Source organism: Crocuta crocuta, unplaced genomic scaffold, assembly GCF_008692635.1.
Source record: "Crocuta crocuta isolate KB4526 unplaced genomic scaffold, BGI_CrCroc_1.0 scaffold56, whole genome shotgun sequence".
Taxonomy (NCBI): Eukaryota; Metazoa; Chordata; class Mammalia; order Carnivora; family Hyaenidae; genus Crocuta; species Crocuta crocuta.
In genome coordinates this window covers 1,322,615-1,348,842 of record NW_027531334.1, presented here as the reverse complement: position 1 = coordinate 1,348,842, position 26,228 = coordinate 1,322,615, and the positions used below count along the sequence as shown (strand labels likewise).

At 34.2% G+C, this 26,228-nt stretch overlaps 1 long non-coding RNA gene across 4 annotated transcripts in view; it reads right to left on the bottom strand.

Annotated features, from left to right (window-relative positions):
- Positions 1-26,228, bottom strand: part of LOC144238104 (uncharacterized) — a 531,162-nt gene that overhangs the window by 228,381 nt on the left and 276,553 nt on the right. For all 4 annotated transcript variants that reach the window (XR_013337018.1, XR_013337017.1, XR_013337016.1 and 1 more), the window contains one exon: positions 4,884-4,957. This is a non-coding gene — a long non-coding RNA (uncharacterized LOC144238104). The remainder of the gene's footprint in view (positions 1-4,883; positions 4,958-26,228) is intronic.

Here is a 26,228-nt window from a genome sequence, read left to right as displayed (position 1 = left end):
ATTCCAGATGGCAGGAACAATATTAATAAAAGGGGGGGGGGGGGGACAGTGAGGAAATTTGGCCCGAGTGTGTGGTATATTAAACCACAAGATTAAGTCAGAAATGAGGTTAGAATTAGATTTTAGATGGTCATGAATATTGGTTAGAAGTTGTTTGGTAATTAATCTAGAATTACTAAAGTTGTGTGTGAACACCGGTGACATAATCTTACAGCTCCTGCTTCAGAAAACCTAATGAGGCAGCAGTGTTTAGGATGAGCTGGTCTCCCTTCTATTGTCTCTCTCAATTAGGAGATCACTGCAGTCAAGAGAAAATGAAAGCCTAAGACAGAGGTACCAAGAAAGGAGAATTAGTAAGACTTGGCCACTTACTGGACACCCGGGGGAAGGAGGAAAGCAAGAATGATAGATTTTGAGTCAAGATGACCTGGACAGTTGAGATTAAAAAAAATAACACAGTCAAAAGGAGGATGATTTTTAAGTAGGAGGATAAATTCAATTTTGATATACTGACTCTGAGAATTATATAAGGACACTGGAAATACAGACTGGAATTTGGGAGAGATATCAGGACTAGAGATATAAATGTGAGTTATCAGTAGTGAAATGACTGAAGTCATGCAACCCTGAAAAGCAGTGTCAAATTATGGGAAGACTATGAATGTGGGGTTTGACAGATATATTCACATTCTGTCCTTTACATTACCTGCTATATGACCTGGGACAAATTGTTTAATCCCTCCACTTTCTCATACATACAGAGGGGGGAAAATGATATTATTCTTTAGTTAGGATTACAGGATTTAAGTATTTAAAAGGACCTATCTTTTTAAGATATGCTTTCATATTTTGGTGGCATGATTCCCAGTAAGAAATATATTTATTTTACAATCCATTATCTTAAAAATTCGTAATACACTTCTTATAAATTTTTCCCTGTGACACTATTTCATTAAAAGCATATTGACTGTGATCTTCTAAACTGATTTCATGACATATGAATGACTTGCAACCCACACTTTGGAAAACACTGGTTCCAACCAGCATCCTATACTCAGATCTCACCATTACTATACACTGTTCCCTCAACCTGCATTTTTGTCACTTCCTCTACTTGGGCTACTTGTTAATATCCTACAATTTCTTGATGGTCCAAAAGAAATGATAACTGTTTATTTACTCTCCTGTATCTGTATAACATTCTGTCTTTAAGAAAGATGTTGTGGGGATGAGCACTGGGTGCTATATGGAAACCAACTTGACAATAAACTATTAAAAAAAAAGAAAGAAAGAGAAGGAGAGAGATGTATCTATTGCCCAGACTATGCACTCCTTGATGACAGGAACTATATGTTATTTACCTTGGTAAAATGACTTGTTCATAAGAGGCATAGAATAAATTTTAATTTATTATTATAGAGAAAAGAGAGAAGCTGTCTGAGGAGAGAACTTGTTGGGCACTTATATCCAAGGCCCTGTCAAGGGATCCTCATGAATGCTTCAATTCTTCCTTCTCTAAATGCCAAAGCTTCCACTGATTTTTTTAAGGCAGAACACCATCTCCTCATTCAGAGCACAAAGACATAAGCCACTAATATTTTGTCCATAGAAACCTGAGCTTCTTCACAGTGGGGATGGGAAGGTTTGGAAGGTATAAAATAAATCTGAGGAAGAAAGTAAGATATATCTAGGACTTAGCTCTGGGTAAAATAATAGAAAAGTTCCTACACTGGTCTCTTTGGATTGCTAAATGACAGAATCCAATAAAGGCAACCTGAAATAAATTACTAAGGCAAGTAATTCATTTTAAATTATTAAAGTTTTTTTCATTTTTTTTCAGACCCTGAAAAACTTTTCTCTGACAGAAATGACCCCTGGCAACAGTGACATTCTGACACCATGCGTGATGCACACTCTTGGGAAGTCTGAATTCCATATCACAATGGCTCTTTTCAGATTACTGGTTTTATCATGCCTATCAGCGCAATTAAACTACTGAAGTTTCTAACGGTCTTCTGTCCAATTTGTAAATCATCATAAAGAATATGAAGTCAACCAAATAAATTTGCTTCCATGTGATTCACTGCACAACCAGAGGCATGATATTAAAATATATTTTAAAAATGGAAAAAAAAACCCTCTTTTTGATAACAATGAATGTTTTCAGAATACCCCTTATATACTAATTTTGGGCTGGTCAGTGGAGGGGACTAACAGTTCAATGGGTCTCATAAAATGAAGCCTAGGCAATTTGTTCCTCAGGAAACACTGCTCAGGCCCTGAGTACAGAGGAAAGATCAAAGCCCCAGAGTCTCAATTCAAGTTTACTCTCAGGCCTAGATGTCTAAAGGATGATCTGCATTGGCGGTCATTATGGTTTGGGTAATTTGCATGCCCTACCCTGGGCCTCAATTTACTTATTTCAAAATGAGACTATTGAACTTCTACTTAACAGACTTTCAACCTGTAATGTCTGATGAAGCTCTACCTTTAAATCCCTTTCACCTCAATTATTAATCTTAAAAAATGTGAAATGTGTTTATAAAGTTCTTTGATGTCTTTAAATGCTATTCAACACAATAACAGTACAATTCACTAAGCCTAAATTTTATCATTTTAGTTTTGCCTTAGAGGCCACGTTTTATGAAAGCCTTAATTTGCATCACCAGTAGCTGATTTAATAAAAATAAAGGGACCCCTTTTGGAAATAAATTAAAGTTGGTGGGGGAGAGCAAAGAACTTTATGCAAAGAAGACACACAAATAAACAAACAAACTCAGGAAGCTAAATTTAGAAGGGGGTCAAATGATTCTGAATTCTAAAAAATACTGTGGTCTTGTTAGTGCTGAGGAACTTGTCCTGGCTGTTTATGCACTGAGAGTTGAAGTTTCTAATGGCAATTTCCCTAACCTGTGGCCTGTTAACACCATACCTATCATACCGTGTGCCCATTTCCTTGAAGCACAATTCACTGCATGGCAATTAGACCCATAGGTGAAGAGTCTATCCTGGAGTCAGGTAGATTTATCTTTGGAGACAACTCCGCTGTATGGAATGTGAGACACACAACCTAAATGGAAAATTCCTGGAAACCATTTCACAGAAAAAAGGATATAGTATGAATGGGCCCTTCATCTTGGTGATGAGAGAGAGAGAAGTGTAAAATCAATGAGGAGAAAGACTGAGAGACCGATGCCTGATGTGATATGATGAACAGCTCATTTGCCTTTGACAAATTCTTTTAAAACTGTCTTCCTGTCAAAAACTTTCTTCAACCTCTTTCCCCTGAATAATACCCTCTCAAAGAATGCATCCTAAAGTTCTGACTACTAATAAATTTTGTAATTGTATTAATAACAGTAGCTACTTCTTGATTACTATTATTATGCCAAGCACTGGAGATTACAAAAATGAGTAAGAAACACATCCTACTTTTGGAGACCTTCCTGTCTATGGCTTTGAACTGTTGTAGTTATGACAAAAATAATAATAAGCATCATTTATCACTCATACCAGCCAAGCACTGTGCTCAGTGGGCAACATGCATAAGCTGTCCATCCAAGCCCCCTTTCCATTCATCAGATGCCCTGATTGTGAGATGATCTTGCCCTGTCCATGCATCATCTCTCTCTTCCCACTAAAAAATGGACATAGCAGAAATTCAGACCATAGGTAGAAATATTTCAACAACTTCTGGACACTCTATAGTCAACACCTAAGAACTATAGCCAATAATGAAAGGGTGCAGTGAACCAAAGTGAAAATGGAAGAAACTGAATCACCTTTAGTGCTTCAGTCTGTCCACTGTTGGACAGACACGATGGCACTCTGAAAACCACAGTGCAGTGAACCCCGCATCCGGCATTCCAACAATGACTCAAGGAGATGAATGCTATTGAAGTGTTTTGAGACTCTCTAAGGAAAGACCTTGCAACACATTAACTGCAAAACTTAGGAAGACATCATAACCTTCTGGATTTCATTACCAAAATGTACATTTTCATCTAAAATTAAAAAAAAAAAAGATTGACTTTTCTTGTAGTATTGCACAACCTTTGAGTGCAGCATTAAAATGCTTTGCTTTTTCCCCCACCAACTATAAGCTTCTGTTTTCTGGGCGTCTGAATCTTTTATATGCTCGGGTTCTATTCACTGCCTGTTATTCAGACATTGAAATCCCAAGTGTTAATTGTTCTTCCAAGTACATTGACAAAACAGCAGCTAAATAAGGGTAGACCAGACTGTGGTAGACTCTGACATGCATTTATGGAACAATGGGGCTCTGAGAGACAGCCTTGTAGCTCACGGGAAGACATAAGATGTGCTATTTTGACTGCTTCATAGCAGAATGGGGAACACACGCACACAAGGGAATTATGCATTTTACTTAGTTTTGCCCAAAGTCCTCAAGGCAACAGAATCTTGTGATGTCATCATGAACTTTTTTTCTCTCCATTTCCATTGACACAAAGGCTAAAAATTTCTAATGACATCACAAAGGAAAAAGGAATCTACTCTGATTCCATAAGAAATCTATTACTTTCAATGAGACTTAAATAAAAATGTGAGAATCCTTCCTGTCAGGGTGTATGTCACTGTGTGGATGCACAGTGGGTGACACCCTCCCTAATGCAATTCAAACCAGGCAAAGAAAAAAAAGAAAAAAAAAAGGATTCACAATTTAGGTTGAATAAAAAAGACATACTGAATATTGTGCCCAGCAAATTTCCTTTTTTTATAGAAGGAAATCATTTAAACATATATTTCTTCAGGGATATTCAAATTTTTACTCATGCTTGGTTACTATGTTACCAATGTTTTTGTCTTTTCTTGGGTTGGTCACAAAATCACAGAGAAAGAAGGTACAGGAAGCTTTCACTTACAGGAATGCAGTGCAGCTCAATCTTTTGTTTTTAAGGTGCAGTGATTTTAGTCTCTAAATGTAACTTCAGGCAGTCTGAAAAGAAACAGGTTAAAATCTCTTTCAGTTATAATTGGTATTTCAGATTTAATTAAAAATTAAACTTTCATAATGTTTCACCATCCAAAGCAATGCATTATCAGTCAAGCGTGGCTTTTTTTTTCTGTTAAGGAAAAAAAAAAAACCCTCTTTCCAGAGTAGTTTTTTAATGAAAAGAAAAGGATCTAAAGAGGAAAAAAAAAAGCAATTCTGAAAAACAAAATATGCCTCCCTGTTTAGGACTTTATAATGATATGACTAGAAGCTCAGAGCCTCTGAATTTTAGCTAAATTCTATCTGATTTAAAAAAAAATACTCCTAAACAACAATTACACAGCCTAAAGATTACATAAAATGTTAATTTTAGAGAATAAAGAAGAAAATCTATTATCTGAATACACATATTTAAGGGAAATTAGGACTTCACATAGAATTGGAAAAAAAAAAATGTTAGATCTACTACTTTCAAGGGACTGAACTGGTGGTGGGGCAGATGGTGAAGTAGAGGTAAATGAACATATTTAGCAATACAAAATGCCCACTGCAGTGTCTTGTGGGCTTGGCATGCTGTATACCACATCATCTATACATATATCTCATCACACACAGCCACTGCTGTGGGAAGCAACAAGGGTCTTGAAGACTCAGGATTTGAACCAGACTTCTTGGTTTAAATAACTGAACTGCATTTCTTAACGTGTATTTTCAATCTTTCAGTTAAGAGTCCAGGAATTAAAATCTCCAACTACGTCATAAATGTTTGGGCTTAGAATGTCACACTATTTTTTTTCAATCCTTTCTTTCTTCATTCGACACCATCTCTAAATAAGATAACAGTTAAAAAAAAAAAAAAGACACAGACTAGATTAAGTCATCCCTATTTTTAGCTTTAGATAACTGACACTACAGGATTTAGAAAAATATAGCTTTCTTAGTGTAAAATGAAGATAATACAATTATCTTCAGCTTACTTCACAGCACAGCAGTAAATTTTTTGCATATTTGTAGTACTAAATGTTATATGTTTATGTCCACTCTCACATTAGTGCAAGGTAATATTTTAGTATCTCCACATATGATAGCGTGATCATAAATCACCCTGAAATTGCATCTATTATTAGAAATTGCATCTAGTTCCGACTCGTGAATTCTATTTTCCTTTTCCCTTGAAGTATATGGAGGAATATTTTAGGTATTGTGTCTACTTGATATATATAGATTTTAAATGCAAACTGGTTCAGATTCACGAAATCCATCCATGAATGGATCAGAAAAAAAATCACTGACATTGACTAACTAAACTTTTCCCCTGCTTCTCACATGCCTGAATTAGACTAAAAACGCACCAGTGTAAAGACAGAAATTATGGAGGCGTCACCAGGGACAACTGAATGAGAGAAGGGGAGTGCACATATTTCCTTATAAGGCAACAAAACATTCATAAAAGAAACTGACAAAAATAACTCATGCTCAGAATTATATGGAATAACAATAATCCTCGATAAATGATTCAGAAATATAGAAACTGCCCACCTCTATATAAACCTGAATTACTGACTGGTATTGTTCTACTCACCGCTTAAACAAGGTTAGTGAAAACCTGATTCACTAGTTCATACAAGAAAATGTGATGGAAACTAGGCTGTATATTTATGTATAAACTATTTAACTGACAAACAGCAGTTCAATTTAATCAGTCAGATTTCCTTTTCCTCAATTCACCAGATGTTGAGTCAACTGAACTATCAGCTCAAAATAAGAAAGTGATTTCTATGAACACGGGGTCTGCTATGTTACATTCTCCTCCTTCCTCATGTATTCCTCCTCTTTGACCTTTCTCTTCACTTCTGTTTCTGCATGTTTCTTCCTTACTTTCACTTTCTTCCTTATTTTTCCCCCTCTCTTTTTTTCCCCCTCGGTGAGGGTAATTAAGCTCAAAAATAACATCTTGTATCCTGTTGAGGGAAACTTGGTCACAACTATCCTTCCAGATGACAAACTCATTCTTAAATGTCTGCTTCCCAATCCAAAGAAAACAGAGCAATTGAGAAAATAGAGACGCAACATCACTTACCACTACCAACACCACCACTTTTAATTCCCATGCTACATTCATCACAAGGAAGACTAAAGTTTATTTATATTATCCCCTAACCTCAAATAGGACCACAAATAAAACTAATAACAGGACCATTTTGTGGTACTCAGGCAAACGGCTGGGCAAAACAGATGGATCTTACTTTGCGCCAGGACTCAAAAAATACAGTCGCCAACTCACTGTTGGCGACTACATATCTTGGCCCAAAGATGGACCTGGAAGTGGGACCAGTTGTCTTTGATATGAATACTGTTCCTATTCATATCTGCCTCATGAGATAATCATTAACTCTGTCACTATGTAGTGGGGTTAAGTATTGGATAGAAACTGGGAAAATGGTCATCAAGGAAGTGAAATATTCTGAAGGCATGTCGGATTAGATTAAGGACCAAAAGTCAGGGCTAGAACATTTTTGGCACTACTATCTACTTTACAGCTTCCTGGGTTTTTTTTCAAGTTCAGTACTGTACACTATACCCACCTTTAAAATGGTAGATTTCCAGAGTATGTGTGAACAATAAGAATAACCTGCTCTTGACATTTCAGGATCTAAAATCTGTTAAGGTTTTTTTAAGTCACCAAGATCGATCTCGGTCATTATTAAAATTGACCACCAGTGTTAGACTTCTTTAATCAGGACAAAACTATGTAAGGCTTTATAGATTACAGTCAACACCCAATGATGCACTGGGAAACAGCTCAGTCAGTAATCAATGCAAATTACAAAGCCCGGAAGAATGCTTCTCTTGGCAGAGACCCTTTAGCAAAAGAGTTGCATTCTGCACTAGTTAGAGATTCTGAATGGCTTTCCAGAGAAGTAGCAAATGCATTATATTACAGTAACCTATCGTATAACTCACAAGTCCAAAAAACAAAGCCCCAGACAATAAAGAAAACTGAAGGGGGATGAGGAACTAAAGATCTTAACACTGACTAGTAACAAAGGGCTGCTTCTGACCACACTCTACTTTTTAAAAAAATCTTCACATGCATAGAAGTTTCAGGCATCACCAGGTCACAAAACTTCAAGAAAAGAACAACAAAGCACTCCAGTTTAGGAGGTCTATGCTATTTCAGGCATTTCTCTTAATGTTCTCCCAATTCAGCATCGATCGTATCTTGCTCAGATTGTTTTTGAGAGTTCACTCACCACTCTATGATTTATCCATTCTGATACTGCTCAGATGATTTTTAGGAGACAAGCCCTGTCTGTGGTCAGTGTAGAGGAAAATTATAATATTTTAATTATTTCTCTTAGTCTTTTTTTTTTCTTTTCACTTAAAAAATTTTTATTATGGAAAATCTCAAGCGCATGCAAGAGTAGAGAGCTTAGTAAAATGAGCTACCATGTACTTACTCATCACCCACGGTCCATCTTTTTTTATCTATACTCACCCACTTTTTCTTCTATCAGCTCATTTTAATGACAGTTCCAGATACCATATCATTTTATCCACAAATATGTTAGTAGGTATTACTAAACAATAATGGCTTCTGAAAATCATAACAAATATCCTCATCCTATGTCAAAAATAATAGTGATTAGTTAATTTATTACATATCTTAGGTCAAGTGATTGAATTTTAATGCTTTTTGTTCTTTATTTTCATGGTTGGTTAGTTTGAATTAGGATCTAAACAAATCTACACATAATATTTAAGTCATAACTCTCCTTGAACTGATAAATCCTCATTCCTCTTTTTTTTGTTTTTTCAATTTTAACTTTTTATTTTGGAACAGTGTCATGTCATGCTTATGGAAAAGTTGCAAAGATACTACAGAGAATTCCTATATTTTCTTTACTACCTAACATTAACATCTTATGTAACTATGGTAAATTTGTCAAAGGAAGAAATTAACATTGGTACAATACTATTAACTATATACTTTATTCAGATGTTACCTGCTTTTTTCACTAATATCTTTATTCTGTGCCAAGGGTCTAATTCTGGACACCACATTGCATTTAGTTGCCTTTTCTCCTAATCTTTTCTAATCTGTGACAGCTTCTCAGTTTTTTCTTGTTTTTATTTATTTATTTTTTTTATGACCATGATACTTTAGAAGAGTGGTGGTCAGATATTCCTCAATTTGGATTTGTCTGATGTTTTCCATGATCAGGTTGGGAATATAGTTTTAGAAAAGAATACAAATGAATGAAGAGCTCTTCTTGTAACATTCTATCAGGGGATCCATGATATCCATAGGATTTACCACTGGGGATGTTAATCTTGGTCATTTGGTTAAGGGGGTGTCTGCCAGGTTTCTCTTTTCTTAGTTTTAATTAGCATAATTTCATTTTTAACAGTCTATTGAGGTGTAATTTACATAACAGAACATTCACCCTTTTAAGCGTACAACTTAAGGATTTTAAATAAATTTAGAGTGATCATCACCACAGTCCAGTTTTACAACATTTTTGTCATCTAAGAAAGACCCTTCAGGTCCTTAGTTAGTCAACCACTCTTACCCTGAGCCCCAGACAATAACTAATCAGCTTTCTGTCTGTATATATTTACCTTTTCTGGACATTTCATATTCAGTGTGATCATACAACATGTGGTGTCATGCATGTGGCTTATCATGCTGTTTTTCAGAATCATCTATGTTGTGGTATGTAGAAGTAGCCTGTTTATTAACAAATAATATTCCATTGTGCAGATATACTAAGTTTTGTTTATCCATTCATCAGTAGATGAACATGCAGACTGTTTTTTAGTTTTTGAGTATTATGAATAATTCTGCTCTGAATGTTGACATATATACAAGTCTGTGTGTGGACATATGTTTTCATTTCTCCTGAGTAGATATCTAGAAGTGAAATTTCTGGGTCATAAAGGTAACTTTATTTTAACTGTTAAGAATGGTTAAGCCATTTCCTAAAGTGGCTGTATCATTTTAAATTCCAACCAGCAATGTATAAGGGTTCCAATTTCTCAGCATCTTCACTAACACTTGTTATTGCATGTCTATTTTTATTGTATCCACTCTAAGTTAGTGTAAAGCAGTATCTCTCTATGGTTTTAATATACTTTTTTTAAGGATTGATGATAATGAATATTTTTTTCATATTCTTATATCTTCTTTGATGAAATATTTATTCAAACAAATTTTTAATTGGGTTGTTTGTCTTTTTGTTATTGGATTGAAGAACTTTATATATTCTGAGGACAAAAATCCTTTATCAGATATATATTTGCAAATAATAAATCTCGCAAATATTTTCTCCCATTCTTTTCATTTCTTTAATGGTATATTTGGAAGTATAATAATTTTTAATTTTACTGAAATCCAAATTATCAAGTTTTTATTTTCCATATCGCACATTGCTGCCTTATCTAAGAACCCTGTCAACTCAGGTCATGAAGATTTTCTTTTAAGTATTTTTAAAAATATTTTTATTTATTTCTAGGAGAGAGAGAGACAGAGAGACAGTGTGAGCAGGGGAGGGTCAGAGAGAGAGGGAGATACAGACTCTGAAATAGGCTCCAGGCTCCGAGCTGGCAGTCAGCACAGAGCCCGACGCGGGGCTCGAACCCACGAACCGTGAGATCACGACCTAAGCGAAAGTCGGATGCTTAACCAACTAAGCCACCCAGGTGCCCCATGAAGTTTTTTATAGAACTTTTATAGTTTTAGCTCTTACATTTAGGTTCGTGATCCATTTTGAGTTAATCTTTGTGTGGGTATGAGGTCAGGACATAAAGTTATTTTTTCCCTAGAGGTCTAGGATCATGGATATTTATTATTATTTCATATAGTCCTAGCACCAATTGTCCTAACACTATTTATTTAAAAGCAAAAATAATACAAAAACCCTTATTCTTTCCCCCATCAAATTGTTTTGGTACCTCTGGCAAAATCAATTGAAGAAAAACATGAAGGTTAATTTTCTGAACTTACAATTTCATTCCATTGATTTACATGCCAGTACTATACTCTCTTTCTTACTATAGTTTTTATAGTAAGCCATCTACCTTTGTTTTCCTTTTCAAAATCATTTCCACCATTCTAGGTCCTTTGCATTTTCATATAAAATGAAAATTAGGATCAGCCTGTCAATTTCTACAAAAATACCTTTATTCTTTTTGATGCTATTGTTTTTTTAAATTTCATTGCTGCTGCTAGTATATTGAAATACGATTAATTTTTGTATAATACTCTGGTACCCTGTAAACTTGCCGAACTCCTTACTCGTAGGTGAATGCATACCTTAAGCTTTTCTATATAACTTATTTTCTGCATATAAAAAGTGTTAAGTTTCTACTTTCTAATCTGGACACCTTGCATTTCTTTCTTTTCTGTTCTTTTCCCCCTCTCCTTCCCTTGGTTTCTTTCCTCTCTTTTTCTTTATATCTATTTATTCTTATCTTTCTAGACAAAAACCCCAGTACAGTATTGAATAGAGGAGATCTGACAACCTTGCCTTGTTCTCAATCTTAGGTTTAAAACAGGGTTTATTAGGGTTAAGTATGATGTTAGTTGTAGATTTTGCATAGATGCCTTTTAATACCTTACAGAAGTTCTCTTCTAGTCCTTTTCGTTGAAAGTTTTAATCATGAATGGACAGTGGATTTTCTCAAATGTTTTTTTGTGTATCCGTTGCAATAGTCACAGAGTTCTCTCCTTTATTCTACTAATATGGTCTATTATATTAATTAATTAATTAATTAATGTTTAACCAGCTTTGCATTCTTAGGAAAAATTCTACTTGGTCAGGGTGTATAGTTCATTTACACATTGCTGTGTTTGGTTGGTGACAATTCTGTTGATGATATGGGTGCCCGTGCTCATGAGGGATAATGGTTTCTTTTCTCATGATGCATTTGTCTGTCTTTAGTCTCAGAATAATATTATTATCATAGTGTGAATTGAAAACAATGTTCCTTCTTTCTCTATTTTCAGAAAAAGTTAGGTATTGTTTTTCTTTAAATATTGGATGGGATGCAATGAGGACATCTGCATCCAGATTTTTCTTTGTGTGGGATGACTTAATAATTCTATCTATTCACTATTATAGATCTATTCAGATTTTCTATTTCTTTTTGAAACAATTTCAGCAATTTGTGTATTCCCAGCAATTAGATGATTGTACATAAATTGTCTAATTTCTTAGAATATGTTTGTTCATAGTATTACTTAATCTTTTTAATTTTTAATTTTTTGGGGGGTTGGTAGTGATTTCCGCTTTTATTCCTGACTTTCGTAATCTGTTACCTTGTCTACTTTTCCCTCTGTTATTCTAGTTAAATTTCTGTCAATTTTGTTGTTCTCTGCAAAGAATCAACTTTAATTTTCATTGATTTTTCTCTATCATTTTCTTGTTTTCCATTTCATTGATTTCTGGCCTAATCTTTATTATTTTCTTTCTTCTTAAATTGAATTTTGGTATATTTATACCATGTCTGCATTTATCTCCATAATAATATAAGTGCAATTTATTTCTTTGGATTGTCATTACTTTTGTCATTTCCCTTCAACCTAAAGGATTTTCTTCAGTATTTCTTATAAAGAAGGTCTGCTAGCAACAAATTGTCTCTTTCTTTGCTTATCTTGGAGTATCTTTCTTTTATCTTCTTTTTTTAATGTTTTTATTTATTTCTGAGAGAGACAGCAAGAGCAGGGGAGGGTCAGAGAGAGAGAGAGGGAGATACAGAATCTGAAGCAGGCTTCAGGCTCTGAGCTAGCTGTCAGCACAGAGCCCGACACAGGTCTCGAACTCACTAACTGTGAGATCATGACCTGAGCCGAAGTCAGACGCCTAACTGACTGAGCCACCCAGGCGCCCCATCTTTTATCGAAGAACAGTTTTGTTGAATGGTTACTTGATGGTCACTTTTTAAAAATCTTTTTTCCTTCAGCACTTTGTTTAGGTTGCTCCTCTCCATTTTGACTTTAATTGTTTCTTATGAGGACTCAATTGTTAATCAGAGTGTTGTTTCCTGAATTAGTCTTTTTTCTCTTTCTTCTTTCCAGAATTTCTCTTTTTCTTTGGCTTTAAAAGTTTGACTATCATGTGTCTATATATGGATACTTTTGCATTTATCATACTTGGAGTGTGTTAAGCTTCTCAAATGTGTAGAGTAATGCCATTCATCATATCTGGCAACATTTTGGCCATTATTACTTCAAATATCTTTTTTCTGTTCTTTTTCTCCTTCTTTCTGCTTCTCCCATTACACCCATTAGTATGCTTGAAGGTATCTCAGATCTCTGAAGCTCTGTTTATTTTCTCCATTTTTTTTCTGTTTTTCAGATTAGATAATTTATACTAATTTATCTTCAGGTTCACTGATTCTTTCTTCTGTTATCTCAAATCTGCTGGTGAGTTCCTCTAGAATATTTTTCATTTTAGTTATTATGCTCTTAAACTCCAGAATTTTTGTTTCTTTTAAAATAATTTCTGGAGTGCCTGGGTGTCTCACTCAGTTAAGTGTCCAATTCCTGATTTCAGTTCAGGTCTTGGTCTCATGGTTGTGGGATCAGGCCCTGCATCAGGTGCCTGCTTGGAATTCTCTCTTTCTCTCTCTCTCTCTCTCTCTCTCTCCCTCTCCCCTGCTGGCAGGCTCTCTATCTCTCTCAAAATAAAGAAACATTTAAAACATTTAAAAAATCTATCTTTATATTGATACTCTTTATTTAAAAAGTAATTATATTAATATTTTAATTATTTAACATGGTTTTATTTAGTTATTTGAATATACTTATGATGGCTGCTTTCAAGTCTTTGCTAAATTTGGCATCTGCTCTCCCTGCTCCAACCTAGAGATAGTTCCTATTGACTATTTTCATAACTGGGTATTGGTCAAACTCTTGTTTCTTTACATATGTGATAATTTTTTCTTGTAAATTAACATTTTATATAATATATTATAGCAACTCTGGCTTCTGATTTTTCCCTCCAGGGGATTGTTGCTGTTATTGTTACTTATTTGTTTATTTAGTGACTTATCAATCTAATTCTGTGCAGTCTGTCTTCCTCAGGCTGTGTGGCTAATGATGTCTTTGATCAGTTTTTATAATTCCTATTTTCATTTTTAGCTAAGCTTTGCCCCTGTGTCAGTACAGTTTGCAGTTCACATCTAATAATTGGTCTAGAGTTTTACTCAAACACCTTGGGGGAAGAAGCTAACATCCTTTGCTGATAAATATATGTATGGGTTGGAAATGTATTCCAAATTCACACAGTTTACATGTCTTCCTTGGCTCGCTCTTTTCATTGGCATTGCTCTTATCTCCTCTTTGCATAGGCTTTAGGGTTAGCCTTGCGTATCTGGATACCTTGGACCCTTCTCTGGTCTTTCCTGGAATATGTGCAGACTTCCAAACCACTAGGCATATGTGCTCATTAGTGCCCACTATGGTAGTCTCATTTTCCAATTATCCTTGTTAAATTTCTGGCTAATATGCCAGTCTATTGCCTGCCCCAATCTGAATTGCTATAATATTTATCTTCCTGATTTGTTTATTACTGAGATTGCTACTGTTTGTGACACCTATAGGCATGTGGCTTTTCATGTTCTACTCCATCAAGTCAGGAAGATGCGAATTTTCATGGCTTGGCCTGTCCTGGTATATCTATTGTGCCAATGGAGTTTGGGTAAGGGTAAGCAGTGGAGATAGTCCCAGAGAAAACATCAGATCTCACTTATGCCTGTTGTCTCACCACAGTTTTTCACATGGTCCCTTTTACTCTCATGTATCCAGTTTGGGTGATGTCACATATGATCTCTTTTTAGATAGTGAGCATAACAAAATTACAATATTCCTTTACCAAATAACCAATAAGCCTAATTCTTTTCCTTGTAATGCAAGTTTTGGAGGCCCAGATGCAAGGGGGGGGTTATGGGTGAGTGGGGAGGTCCAGTTGCCATTGCATGAACGTTTCCCGTTTCCATGATGGTTGCATGTATATAGCAAATCCTCAACTGCCTGTTTCACTACATTTCTAAAAAGTCTAAAAATTTTGGAGACTAAGAATGTCTGTTAATCATGAGGATTGGGAGGTGGTTGGAGGGGATGAGGATGAGGGTGCAATACTTTCCCCATGGGAGATAAAGAATTCTGCATGACTTTATAGACCTTAGAGAAATAACTCACATTGAAGAGCTAGAATTACATGATTCAAAATGGGTTGCTAGAAAATTTGGAGCTAGACTGGGCTAGAATAAACCCATTCCAAGCAGTTGTAGAGAACATGTCATCTAGATTCAATCTCATACAAAATAGCAGCTCCAACATCTCTCTAAGGAGGCTCAAATGCCAAAGTGAATCAAGTTAGTATTTTCCAACTTATTCACTCAGTTTCCTGGCATGGCCAGGCTATATCTCCTCAGGAACATACTAAAGGAATATACTTCTCTGGGAGCTTAAATAACTCTCGTAAATCAGAAAGTTCCCATATTGAAATAGGGAATAATATGCACTTTAAAAATGATTTTTGCTTTACATAATGATCCACAATAAAATTCTCTTGAGAATAGATTCTCCTAGAGCATTTAAATTATGAATAGATTTACAAAATCACTCATCACATAAAATGAGATAAACAGGTAGTATCTGCCTTTAGGATTTTCAAAACTTTTTTTTTCTTCATGGAGATTGAAAGGGATGGGAAAATCAGCAAACTTTGTGTAGCAGAAATTCAGAATCTATGATGCATTAACTTTGAATATCTTACTGACATTTTTGGATCAACATTAATCCTTCACATCTATAAAGTGTCAAACAAATCAAAGTATTCACCAAACTTCATCTTACTAAAATGTCACAATAATTCACCTTTAACCCAGGAACCTATAACAAGTAAATATTACTCTTTCTATTTGGAAAAAAAGGAATCTAATCCATAAGATAAAGCATGAAGACGTTATATAAATTGCTTAAGGACACAGATAAGACTGGTGATGGAGTATGTGATAAAATTCCCTCACCTAATGAGAATTAGGCAATATCCAGGCTATAACAAAGAAGAAATTGGAGTCTCCATCTTCCATTTGTGTGTATATTATAGCAGAATGAAAATAAATTTTAAAGGAGTTTTTTTTTTGATCCTATGAAATGGCACTTCTCCAGCTAATTTCTCAGGTAAAGTGGGTGGATAGTTTTTTGGCTGTATGCTTTTGCTGGACTTTGCAATTTCTATAAGAGAATTTCAACACAAACCCTAACTTGATTACTATTTCTGCTATTAATTAACAAAAATAGCTGTTTTCCAGTCATACAATCTAGAATTCACTGTGATTTCAATCAAAGGCATAACTTAGACAAATAATATCTATAAGAAATTACAGTTCTTCCATTGGAATTTAGTATCTAAAATATTCCAAAATCTTCCTTTGAATTATATCAGAATGGAGTATCATCTACCTATTCCATATCTTATAAGACTGAAAATACCAAATTACACATCACTGAGATGTTATTGATCTATATTGAGAGCTATAAAAGAAGTATTCCTATAAAATATTCTTTGTTTCTCATGAAGGTTAATATTGATCATGGTATTCATGATATAAATATAGTGATCCCTTTATAAATTGAAGAGGAATAGAGGAAAACCGTTCTTTCTAGTCTGAGGATCAGCAATGTATTTCTTCAAAACATACGGTTAAGAACCCAATTTGCAAATGTGTATAAGATTCTATATAAGATGATTTTTAAATATATAGGCCGGATTCTTACATTTTTACCTTATGTTTTTAGCTTTCAATTACTTCATTTATATCATATATTTCTTTATATTTTATTTACATTCATTTGTATGTTATATATGTATATATTATAACATATATGTATGTATCCTTTTAAACCATCTTTCTTTAAAGGGTGCCTGGGTGGCTCAGTCGGTTAAGCGTCCAACTTCGGCTCAGGTCATGATCTCACGGTTGGTGGGTTTGAGCCCTGTGTCGGGCTCTGTGCTAACAGTCAACTCAGAGCCTGGAGTCTGTTTCGGATTCTGTGTCTCCCGCCCTCTCTGACTCTCCCCTGCTCACACTGTCTTTCTCTCTCAGAAATAAATAAAACATTAAACCATCTTTCTTTTCAGAACAAAGAGATGTCCATCTATGTCTCTTTATCTGCCCTTTTGTATATCAAGCCATCTAAAGTTACAATAAGATATCCTAAAATTTTAGATGCAATTTCAAACTGCAACCTAGATCTTCTAGAAGCCAGACTTGATAAACCCATCTATGCTTTCATGGTGACTTTGTTTCATTTCCTTCTACCTCAAAGCGATTCAAATCAGATGTCTGAAGCAAAGTAATAGATTTGTATCATCAGGGTCCCAGACAAACTTAAAGCTTAGATAAGCATCTTTTTGCTAAGTCACTTGAAGGTGATTCTTGGCTTTCTGTGCAAGAAAAGAAGAGTATGGAACCTATTTTCAAATCATTAATAAAGCATAGAACATAGGGTGGCCATGACCAAGTGTGCAGGCTGCGTCTTGCACAAGGGCACCCAATCTAGGGGTGTTCTCCACTCTAGAAGCTATGCCCCCTGGCCCAAGCTGCATCAGCTGGAGCAAATTATTTTTATAATGTGCACAAAGGTGCTGAAAGAGGTCACATTTTCTAAGTTGCACTAAACCTTTATGTAAGTTACAGAGGCCTAGGGTAACACATTTCTATAGTATTTCTAACAAAAATATAATTAATTCCATTAATATTTAGCTGACCCTCTGTTACATGTTACATAAATATTCAGGCAAGCCTCCTAGTAATGCCCTCACCACATGAACCTGAGTCTCCATGACTTGGACTAAACAGAATGTTAATTATATATACAGTTCACCTCAGGCAAACTAACTTTGAAACAGACCAGGAGGTAAAGGGTGTTTCTAACACTTTCACCATAGATGACAACAACATATAGCAGGTCATATTCTCAACATAGCAAAGTTTTTGTCCTAAGTTGAGTCAAACAGTGGATGCAGACATGATGTTATTCATATCATTACTATTTCCTTAAGTTATCTTCAGTTTGGAAGTTTCAAACTGAGAAAGTGATAACAAAACTTCAATAAGTTCTGAGACACTGGATTCTGTGTGTAATGGAATACTTTGCCTTTAAATTTAGCTCATGGTGGGGCCTGGGTGGCTCAGTCAGTTAAGCGTACTACTTCAGCTCAGGTCATGATCTTATGGTCCGTGGGTTCCAGCCCTGCGTCATTGCGCTCTATACTGACAGCTCAGAGCCTAGAGCCTGCTTCAAATTCTCTCCCTCCCTCTCCTTCACCCCTCACCCATACCCCCCGCCGTTCACACTTTGTGTGTGTGTCTCTCTCTCAAAAATAAATAAACATTTAAAAAATCAAAAAATAAATTTAACTCGTGGCTTCCACTCTCCACGGAAGACTTTATACAGTTAACTCAATGAATTATTTGCAAATGAGGATAATACATAACACATTTGTACATAAATTTTTCCTGACTACAAAACTACACATGCACATTGGAAGACACACACACACACACACACACACACACACACACAGGAAAATACAGAAAAGTGTAAAAAGAAAACCAAAGTCTGATCACAGAGACTATCAATTACTACTGGCATTTCAGCATTTCATTCAAACATGGCAAATTTTAATCTCAGTTTGGCTTCTTTTTCTCCTGCACATCACTCGGTTGCTTCCATTCCCACTATCTGGTATGTAGTCAAGCAATAATAATTATTTTCTACAAACTAATTTAGCAATGAACCAAGTACTACTGTATTTCATAGGTCAGCTATTATTATTCATTCTTATTATTATTCATTATTATTGCTCATTATTACATGAGTTGAGTTTTATTCAATCATGCCCTGTAAAGATTATCTATTATATATAACGAAGTATGACATTACACAAGTGTTAGGGCATTTCTGTTCTATAATATAGATGTTAGAAATAGCTTCCTTAACCCATGGAAAACAAAAATAAAATGGTATTTTGATGGTAAGAAGTCAAATATTATATATGGAGGCCAAAGGGAAATTATTTTAGATAAGATTGTTTCTTTGTTTTTATTTTTACTATATTTACCACAACACTATAATATTAGTATAAAAACCTGAGAGTTAGCTATGCTTACAAAGGTAGAGCAGTATAAAAGGCCAACAGCATATATCTCAAGAGTCTAATCCAATTCTATCTGAGGAGCTATCCCCTTTCTGTGAGCTCTGTCATGTAGAATTACATCATCTCCCATGGCTCAGATTATCTCCAATTCATAAAATGCTTTAACAAAAACTGATATGAAGTAGGTTCTATTTTATATTCACATAACTTCCTTCTCACTTTGGCTTAGCACGGAAATACACAATACATCAATATGTGTTTCATTAAGACAGTTGTTTCGATGTAGTAACAAGCTGGGCAAATAGAGGAAGTGTGCTGGATGTAATTTATTTACATTTTAATAAGACCACAGATGAATGATACCACACAGGAAGCTCACAGTAAGGTTAGGGAGAATGGTGACTGACAAACTGCCTTGAAGTTTGGAAGCTGTTAAGTGTTACTTAATCAATACTATTACTTCTGAATTAAGATAGGATAACAGTTCCACAGGGATAGGTATTGTGGTCTGTGACAAACATTATGCAATGCAGGCATTAAAAACTGAGGGGGATATAAATTTTCCAAAATATGATAAAATATTAAGATTGTAACTTAGAACATAGTTCAAGTGCTACCGTTTAAAACAGATGTCTCCATGATATAAAAATCTCATCAAAGCCCAAAGAGTAGGACTCTACTTCCTTAATGCACCAAAGATTACTGCTAAAATTCCCATTTAGTAGAGATGCTAACTTCATGTTAGCATTTGGATTTCTCCTACTTTACATGTTAATTCTTTTGTGAATGGTTCTAAAAATCAGGGCAAGTGTTTTAATGAAATAAGAGATTCAGAAAGCAATGATTTTCAGTCTACAATTACAGTAGCCTGTACTACTCCTATTTCCAAATGCTGAGCAGGGCCATGTTTGTATGAGATGAATTATCACTGGTAATATTTCAGAAATTAATGTGCATGACATTTGTCTATCTGGTGTTGTCTATCTGTCTATTCTCCAAAGAGAATTTTAAAAATCTTTCAAAAGTAAGTACAAAGTTTAATCAGCAAGTGAAGACATGATGGTAAAGGTACAATAGAATAGGAAAAGTATAAGGCTAGGGTGAGGTCAATATACAAAAGATGTGTTGTAAATTCTAATATATTTGCTTGAATATAAAACAAGACTATGACCGTATTTATGTTAGTTACTATAAACATAAATATTTTATTAGGATTTGCTGTTTTTGCATTTTTTCTTGTTTATATTTTATCTACCAACTAGAAAGTTATAAGTTCCCTGAGAGTACATGATTTACGTTTTTCTGTACTACAATTCATAGTAACTAGCATGAGGCTAACTAAAAAATTGATTCTTTATCAATATTTGCTGATTTGATTTGTGTGAAATATAAAGAATCTGGTCAAAAGGGTAAAATATCAGATGTTCATGTATATTGTATAAAAGAACAAAATAAAGAATTCTGAAAAATAAAATAAATTAAAACAGTAGATTGGAAAAACTAGAAAGATTATGCTAAACTACATTAAGACAATAGAATTAATTTTAAAAAATTCATTAAAAATAAATCAATGTAAGTGGACACTTAAATCCCACAGATAATACAGAAGACTCTCAGAGAAAGGAAAACACCATGTTGGCATCATGAAGGAGATATGTCCTTAAATCATATATCATTTGTGTCATTGATATAAGAGTGATAAAGTATGATTGGAAATTCCAATTTCCTGATTGTATAGAACATAAGCAATCTATATTATAGAGGTCTATGAATTTTCTGAGATGATACCAAGTTTTATAGATGTTCTTGATTAGAATCTTAACACTATTATTTCAGATGTAAAAACTCATAATTTTGATTTTAAATAATAATTTTACTTTCAGCAATTTTTAAAATCCACATTTTGATATGGTATACAATTAGGTTATAAAAACCTTCAAAGTGTACTTCATAAAATACTAAATGTGATGTTTTACTAGTTATGCAAGGACAATTTAATAATGGGAAATCAATTACTATAAATCCCTTTCTGAATTATCATGCTCCTAATAATCCTATGTTTTTAGAGAAAGAAACTATGCAACTGAATTCTAATGCCCAGCAAACAATTCTGGCATAGAGTGTAAGTACTGAATAAACGTGTGTTAGAATTGACCTGAATTGAAAAAGACATCATAATAGAAGTCTATGTCCATCAGTTAGAGTTTAAAAATATTTATCCAAAAGGCATGTAATGTACTTCAACACTCATTCTTTATAAACAAAGGGTTAGAAACAGTACTCTAAAGAATATCTGTCTTAAATCTACAACTAATATCCACCTTACAACTATGAAAACAAAAAGAAACACAAACAACTAAAGACATTACCACATAATCAAGAACAAGGATACTTCTTATCTTCATGGTTACTTAGCTGTTTGGGAATTTCCAGTAATAAAATAGGACATTAAACAGAAATAAAAAGGAAAAAAGAAGATAAAGTCACCATTTGCAGATAATTTAATGGCCTTAAAAACTCAAGAGAACTTTTATAAAAATTACTAAAAAATTATTAAGAAAGTTGATTAAAGTAGCTAGATAATAAATACTATATACTGCTATATGACATATAGGGATGTTGTTAAGAGCGTAAATCATAAGATTTCTCATCATGAAGAAAAAATTTTTGCTTTTCCTTTTCTTTTTACTGTGTCTATATGAGAAGATGAATGTTAGCTGCACCTATTGTAATCATTAAAAAATTTTTAAATTTATGTAAATCCTAACAAATCATAACAAAACTATTGTAAAGAAAAATATGGCTTTTCTTGGAATATACACAATAAAGGACAATAACAAGGACACAGCATGCCTTTACTTAAATATAATAAAGAATCTGGGTACCAATATGAAGAGAAAGACACAATTTATTTATTATAAAACATTACATAAATAAAAACATATGAGGCTCCTGAATGTGAAGACTGAATATTGCAAAGATACTGATACTAATTTATAGGTTTAATAACATTCTAATAAAAATTCCGATGGAACATTTTTACAAACTGAATGTGGTAAGTTAATTTTGAAAAATGAGTGGGTGACAATAGAGCCAAGTATTTTTGAAAAAAGAAAAATAAGGACGGTTTGACTTAACCGGTGTGTAAACTTACTATGAAGTTCTAATGGAAACAGTATGGAACCAGTGAAAGAACAGATAATTCAAAAATAGATCTGAATGTTGATAAAAATTAGTGAGCAATAAAGATGATACTAATGGGAAAATAGTGTTGGGACAACTGATTAACTATGGGGAACAAAATCAAACTGCTTATCACATACCTTACGCTAAAATAAATCCTGGAAGGAACAGAGAGTTAAAAATACAAAATAAAGCCATGATAATACCAGAAAAATGGTGAGTCCTTATCAGACCTCAAGTTGATAAAAAGAAGACAAAAGCAAAGGCACAATCATAGGGAAAGCACTACAATAGAATTGTGGTGTTCTCACATCATATGAAAACTGGGAGAAACATTTTTACATTACGTTTGACCAAAGCAGTGATATAACATTTTAAAAATCTTGCAAATCATCAAGACAACAACTTGAGTAAAGAAGAGGAACAAACAATTACAGTAAGAAGAAGAAGAAAAAAAAAAACAATGGTAAATAAGCATATGAAAGATTCCAGCTCCATATTAATCAAATTATTGCAAATTACAACAAAATAAACCAGAGTGGGTTTTTTCCTGGTGAATTAGCAAATATTTATAAAATAATACTACTCAAAGCAGGTAAGAGTGTACTTAGAAAAGCACTCTCATATACAATTTGGGAAGAGTTATCAAAAGAAACTTGAGAAGTTTACATACACTACCCCAGAGATCAACCTTCTAAAAATAATGCTGAAAACATAATCCAAGATGTAGATAAAAGTATATGTAGATACAAGCATATAGATATAAGATATGGTTGTCAGAGCAGTAGGAATAATGGTAGAAAATAACTGACATGTCAAATATGGAGAAGTCTAAAATTTTTTTGGTACGTAAATAAAACATAATATTGTACAACCATTAAAAGTGACAATTTCATGATTCTGAGAATAATGTAATTAATGCTAATTGGAAAAAGCAGAATATCGACTATATGATCCAAAATTTTTAAAGAGTATATACACACACATCCACTTAGAAATGTACATAAAATTGGAAGGAGGTGGAGCAAAATCTTAGAATTGTTCATCCCTGATTTAAATTTATGCACTATACATTTTTTCTATTTCCATAATTATATGCAATGAGCAGATCCCATGTTTTAATCTGAACATAAAAACCCAAAACCTGTATTTTAAACCTAAAATGAATTTATATGTGTTCAGAACCCACTCAGGGGAAAACAAACACCAATAGAAATCACTTTTCTTACACATAGGGAATTACTGTGCTCATTCATTTGTGGACCTCCATAATTTTGTGCATAAGGAACTTCTATTGAGATATTTGATTTTCTTATTTTTATTTCCAAAGAGCATAATACTTCCCCTGAATTAAAAGCCAAGGAAAATAAAGTCACTCTTAAGTACCATATTTGACCTCAATGTTCTTCCAGTTCTCTGATGGCCCTTTCTCTGATCACTTCTAGATGAAGTTTACCTATTTCGTTAATAACTATTTTGGTACCAAGTTCAGTAATATTCAATCTAAGAATGATTATCTAGCCCATTAAGCCAACACCAAGAAGTCACCTTCAACCAACTGTGACCAACACAGTGAATAGTGCTTTTCATTTTCACATCTCCTTTGCCTGGAACACCAGCCATGCTGAATATTCTGAGAGTAACAATGGATAGGACTTGGATTTTTCACCAGTGCTTAAAAAATAGCTGCCAAAGTCAAGACATGCAGTAACCTTCTAAGTAAGTTTGCTGGCTCCATATTGTGTTTGAAGGCACACCCCCTCCAAACGTCTGCACTCACCATCTGCTACTCAACTGCAGAATAATGCACTCAAGTCTGGTGTTGCTTGGCATAGGCAAGGATAGTCAATGTCCAACTCCATTCAGACATGTGCATCATATCAGGAACCTTATGACACAGTCCTCAACATCAATGCAGCACTTTCAAGCCCCACTGCACATCAATCAAGTATGTATGACAGTCAAGCTGATAGACAAAATCTAAGCCAACCCTAAACACCTACTGTGCACGGATCTCTCCAGTTTGCCTGCAGCTCACCTTCTATTAAGATGATAGCTTTGGCCTAGTCTTCCATGCCAAAACAAGTCCATGGAGTCACTCTGGCAAGAAGAAGGGTCTATATCAATGTCAATGAACAAGTTCCTTGCTGCCGACCCTACCATCTGTCCTCCTGCTTCCCACCTACCTTACTTTATGTGGACCTTGATGAATGGGATTCTAATAGTCCAAGATTCTAGTTTAGCCAGCCTTTGCAGATGGGGTCAACATGACTGCCCTCTGGCCAAGCACCCAGGGTGACAATAGCTGAAGGTTACCAAGAAAGTGCCTTTTTGCAAATTTGATGTTGGAAATAAAGCAAATAAAGATGTTCCTACCTGTTTTTGAGGTTTGGGTTTGTGAAAAGAATAAGTTCAGTGCTTAAAATAATGATTTCCTTTTAAATTTTTTGAAATATTAAAAATGCTAAAGGATAAATCCCATTTCAACACTATGGCTAAGAGAAATAAGATAAATAAAAATAAAACTGGGGTTGTTTTAAAGTATTTACAAAGTAGGTTTGAAGAAATGACTTGAAAAATCTCAGAAATATTAGAAATAAGACTTTATAATGTAATATTAACATAGAAATAGAACATTTCAATAGACATCAGATGCAACAATATTAGAGAATAGTGTACATGTTAAATGGAGAATAATAGCTTTCAGACCTATTCTCCATTAGTTGTATAGCACTTACAGACTTCATGGCTGAACAGCAGAATTTGATATAATTTTAAATATGATTAGTTTCTGGAGAAATAACATTTTTTATCTTAAAAAAGATATTATATGAAATGCAATAAATCAATATTGCCTTAAAATTGAAAATAAACTATTTTTGCGAACATGTTGACAAATCTTTTCAATTAGATCACTACAAATGCACTGGAGACTGAGCCTAATGACATAAAACCAACAGAAATACCAGTTTCCAACCCAACTCAGCTTAATATAATGATACAATGATATGCCTTTATCTTTTCATTCAAGAGAAACTAAATATTTCCCGAATGGTTCTGGACTCACCAGAAACAACACTCTACCCTAAATTAAAAATATAGCATCATCTAGGCAATTTAGATAATAATTATAAAGTGATTCTTTACCACACCAATAAGATAATGAACATGAAAAATATGTTACACATCATAAAGCATCATACACAGAATTATTCAGAGCTTCTATCTCAGTGCTTTGTACATAGTAAGCACTTACTAAATGCTTGTAGAATTGATTAGAATTTAATTGAAAAGAGAGGTATAATGAGACCTCTATAAGTAGAATTCAGATCCTTTCAAGATCATGGGAAAAAGTTCAATCAAATTCTATTACTAGGTACATCAGTTGTCTTTGATGTTATAAATCAAGATGAGCTTCTATTGTATCCAAAGAAAATTTTTGTAGGATTATCTTTGGAAAAATCACAGTGGAATAAAAAGCATGATTATTTTTAATTTATAAATATATCCAAATTTTCTAGCATTCTTTGGTGAAATAAGATAATGCTATAGAAATCCTACATAAAACCCGAATTTACAATGTCCTGGCCTAATCATCTGGATAATCTCTTTGAATTTTCCTAAAATATGCTCCCATCCCATTTTCTATGGGAATTCTCCCACTGATTAACACAGAGAATGAGAATTTGGCCTGTGCTCTATAGACACCATTGAAATGTGGCCACCTGAGGCATGTAGGGAGGGCATCCAGCTGGCACGCCACATGTTGCCCTGGAGTAGAGTACAATGAGAGGGATATTTTGGCTAAGACTACCTGGACAACCTCTACAAAGGCCCTGATTATGAAAAGGACTTCAGTATCATCATTGTCTCTTGAGTATAATATGAGCCAAGGAAACTTCTGTTTCTAAGTTTAT